The sequence below is a fragment of the Thalia democratica genome, unplaced genomic scaffold, assembly GCF_965202585.1.
Source record: "Thalia democratica unplaced genomic scaffold, ktThaDemo2.hap1.1 HAP1_SCAFFOLD_30, whole genome shotgun sequence".
In the NCBI taxonomy this organism is placed as follows: domain Eukaryota; kingdom Metazoa; phylum Chordata; class Thaliacea; order Salpida; family Salpidae; genus Thalia; species Thalia democratica.
Window position 1 is genome coordinate 89,029 of NW_028139238.1, and position 4,946 is coordinate 93,974.

Genomic DNA, 4,946 nt, shown 5'->3' on the forward strand with positions numbered 1-4,946 from the left:
ATCTACAGTGTTCGTTTTCATTATAATATATGTAAAATTTAAAGTCTTGCAGCTGATATAATTTGAAATGCTATTTAATTAGTTGTATAATTATAGGTGTGAACAATCAGTGTTGCTAAAAAACTTGAAACACGGAAAAGTCTGAAACTTGACAATTTATGCTTAAAAAATCTAGAAATACCTTAAATTTGAGAATTTTTTTGAAAAACCTTAAATTTTAAACATTTTATACATGTAAATAATTGAATTTTTGTTTGACACATAAAATCTACTAAAAAAATATTTTTCTATCAAAAAACACATCTAAAGTAGCTTTACAGTTTTTTTAAATACTGTTATGTTATTTAAGACAATTATTTTACCTTTAGTTTTATTTTTTATTGATAATAGACGCAAAAAATTGTACTTTCAAAAACTTTATATTGGTGCATCGCACCTTTGCTTTTAAAATATCTTTGCCTATTGTTGTGCTTTGCATTGAACTAAACCTATCAATTTTAAAAAAAATTCAAAGTTAGTAAAAACATCTCTAGAAGAACGTAAGTATTCTAGTAAAATCTAGAACTAAATGAACAACTTTTGTTCTATCAGTACTCTCATCTTAACAGATTGATTGTTATCCTAATTTGATTTATACAGCTTTATAATCTTCAGAAATTTCCTAAATCCGACTTCTTGTTGTCATTGAATAAAAAACCAGAAATATTTTGCTACCGCCAACACAAATTCTTTAAAAAAGTTTTAAATACTAAAGGGTAACTTTCTTTATAGTGATTAATTTTGCTAATTTATGATTTGCCTTAAAAAATTTTACTGATCAGTCTGTAGTTACGAAAAATAATCATGTGCTTTATTGGAACTGACTTAAGCTATTTTATTTACGAAAACTCCTAACTAACGTTTTTTTAATTCTTGTAGCTCGTTTTATGTTTCACATTTACTCTTTTTAAATACAATATTTATATTGCAGATAAAAATTACTATAATGCTTAATAATTTTTTTCTGCTTCATTAATGCCTTAATAAAATTTCATATTTTTGTTAAAAATATTTGAGAAACTTGATTGTCCATTCAAGCTGACTTATAATGATTTTTTTTGATATCTATTTAATTTACTGTCAATAAACTTTGTTAATTCTTTATTTTCTAAACTTTATTTTAAACAGCGTTGCTAAACACACAGGGTAGTTTAAAATTTTGAAAAACTCAGACTATTTTAAACCTAATAAAGATATTTTTTAAAACTCAGGTGTTTGTTAAGCATCTATTTTAAATACTTTGAATAAATCTTCGAAATCTTAGAACATTTTTAGGTCTGTAGTGTAGCTCACTAACTGTTTCTTTTTTGTTCTTAAATATTGTGCATTTTTTTATAATTATTATATTTTAGTTAGGTATTTAACCTTGATTAACAGCAAATTTGTATTTTTTTTAACATCGATAAACTTAAGCTGGTTTGATAAAACTCAGAAATTTTTAGCTTTTAAAGTGGCAACCATGAAAAAAACCTAATTAATTACTAATAATGTATTTTATTATAGTATTTGACCATTTATTATGTCAAAGAATTTGTTTTAGTATTTCTATGATACAAATGGGTTTTATTTAATTAACTAACTACTGAGTTTTATATAAGGTGAAAACGCAAAAAATTAAGACGCAAAAAATTATTTTCAATTGTTAATATTTTTAAAATATAAAAATGAGGTTCATAGTATAAAAAATATTTAAAAGTGTCCGAAAAATGTTTTTAAAGCACGGTTATTGTAGATAGTTAGGTTGTAAGTAAAATTTAAAAAAAACGTTAAGTTTAGCTTATTAAGTGTATAAGAAAGTTAGTATTTTATTAAAACTTGAGTATATTAGTCAATATAAACTTAGTCTAACAAATATTTACAATTTAAATTTAAACTATGTCTAGATAAAAGTCGTTACAAAGTAATTAAAAGTATAAATTTTCTGTAAAGTGATTAAAACTAAACCCAAAATTTTATTCAAATGTAACTAAAACTAAAACTGCGGCCCGCGAAGATTTTGGGAACTTGAAATTTGGCCCGCGAGCACCAACTGCCTGCCGACCCCTGGTCTAAACGTTTATTGAATATCAAACTTCACTTCTTTAGGCATGTAAACTTTATATTTTAAGCATATAAGATGAGTTATACGAAGTACATAGAATTTAGACTTTCTTGTAATCATCTTTTATAACTAAAAACTGTACAATTAGACTTTTTATATCTAGAATCTCAACTTTAGTAAAGTTACTTTTAATATTTTTAATGAGATTGATTTTTATTCTTTTATTAATATGTAATATTTATAAATTTAAACAGTTGTCAATAGTTTTTCTCAAATACTTACAAAAAATATTTATAAATAAAGGTTATAGCTATAGTGTTATATTTTTTTAAATTCTAAATTTAAAAATTGAAAGTTACAGAATAACATTTCTAAATCGTTTTTGCTTTTTTCAGCTTTATTGTGTTTAAAGTGAAGTTCAAAATAACAGTTATGACATTATTCAACCTCGTTCCAAATACGTTGGGTAAATACGATTTGAAACCGTTTATCATAGGTGGAAGTTTCTGGCTACAACATCTTCGCTGATCTTCACCCCAAGCTCACTGAAATTATTAATTAGAAATTACGATTATGTAGCTGAGTATTACAGAGAATGGTTAGATGTTGGTAGATAGCTGGAATTTGGTAAAAGAATTGAGCACGATGCAACTGTGTATGCTGTATTAAATATTGAGGAAGAACTGAAAGAAGTTGTTGATAATCAATTTCACAAGTATGTTAAAAGCAAGATTGATTAGATCTTAAATGATGTCATTAAGCCTTCACCTAATTTTTTTTTCTTAATTTTGAATTATTGTTTAGCTTTACTTAAATAACGGTTTAATAAAATTTGTTTTTTGTTAAATACTTGGACAATTTTTGTTGTGAATTCAATGTTTTTGAAATTCTGTTTAATAAATTTTTTACGCTATGCGACAAGTTCTTGATTGATTATAGTTTGTGCATAACTTAACTAATAAGTTCATACTTTACTGTTAAATCAAGTGTAAATATTTTGTTCTATGATTAGGCGCGTCGTCAATGTCAAGTACAATTCTTAAAAAATTTTGAGGAGTTTGTCTGCATAAGAATCTCTAGACTTCTTTGATTAGGCCCCTTCGAAGTAATTAAAATATGAGCTCCGTCGATAAGGTTACTCAATTTTTTTTTTTTTTGCTTTTTATCGACAACTTCAGAATATCTAGTTTCCAATTAGATTACTATGTCCTTTACTAATCACGACTCCCTTGGCACCTTTGCAGCATCTTATGTTCCCCTTAACTCTCTAATATGGCCTCTATATCTCAGATTCAAGTGCTTACAAAATAGTATCAAAACGAGGTAGTCAAATATTTTCTATACCAACTATATTTTATATTAAGTTTTTCACAATTCACTCTTTTTACATATGTAATAAAATTTAGTTGCAATGTTTAAAACATGCCTTTCAAATATTGACCAAAAACTGTTAGTAAAAATTTAAGTAAGTTGAATTTTTTTTTAATAAGTTTAATTTAATATATTTTCAACATCAATTGTAGGTGAAGTTTGGTTAGTTTTTTTTTGTCATAAGTGCTTTTTATATACCATCAAACTTTCGTTTTTCAATTCTTGACCTATAGTCAATGGTGTAATAAAATAAATTAAACTTAAGTTGTGACAAATTTTCATTTTAAACAACTTGTTTAGTTTTTAAATACAAAAATTATAGTATTCAAAAAGGATAGTAAATTATTGAATGAGACTTAGCTGAGTCAGCAAAAATAGCCGAGTCAGCAAAAAAAAAAGCTACTAGTTTATTTTTATTTTTAATTCTTTAAACTCAGTTTTGGTTGATTTTTGATATGTTAGGAGATAAAAGAATAAATAAACAAATAATAAAGTAAGCTTTCAAAGAGTTTTCTGACTGAATTTTTATCAACTTAGACTGACCTTTAAGTATTTTTTTTTTCGATTCAATGAACTTAGAACGTTTAAGTTGATAACATTAAGCAGATAACATGTTCAATTTCGGTAAACTTTTTATTGAAACTGTTTTTGTGAAATAGTACTATATGAATTATTGACAGTTAAGTTATATATTTAAATTAGATACATTTTGTTTTAATAATAACTTTTTACTTGTTCCAAAGTCAAAATATTTTTATTTTATTTAATTTTTTAAAGTGTATTTTATGTTAATCACCATAAGTGTAATACGAAAATGCTTCCTAGCCCTTGTTTATTCGGATATTTAGTAATTAATAAAGACACTTAAACAAAATTATAAACTAAAAAAGTCATTCAGCCTTTGTTACAAATTAATAATAGAGTTGTTAAAATAAAACTAAATAAAATACATATTTATACAACTGTCAATAGTTTATACAATATTATATCATTAAAACTAATTAAAAACTTTTTTTTATCAATTAAAATATTTCGTGTTAAAGCTTTAATTTTACATTATTTACTATTTATTTACATCTTTTGTTGTTTAATTGTTTAACAAACTTGATGCTGTACAATGCAAGGTGAAAATATATAGTGCTTACCAATATAAAAACAAATGAATAAAATAAAATTAAATAAATATGTATGACAAATAAAAGGTATAAATAAAGTTTAAAAAATTAACTAACTTACTTTATTTCAAACACTTACATAAAAATACATAACAGAATTTTAGTTTAAATAATCAATTCTTAACCTGGCGTTATTTTACCCCATAGTTAATTTTCCTTGTTTTAGGATGTAATTTTTGTTTATTCAGGTTATGTAAATTAATGTTCATAAAATCTCTTTTTTTTTTTGTCAATTTGTATTTAGCTTGGGTTTTTTATAATTAAACATTCTTTTAACTTTACTATAATTATATTTAATATACTAAAATTTCAAAAATCAA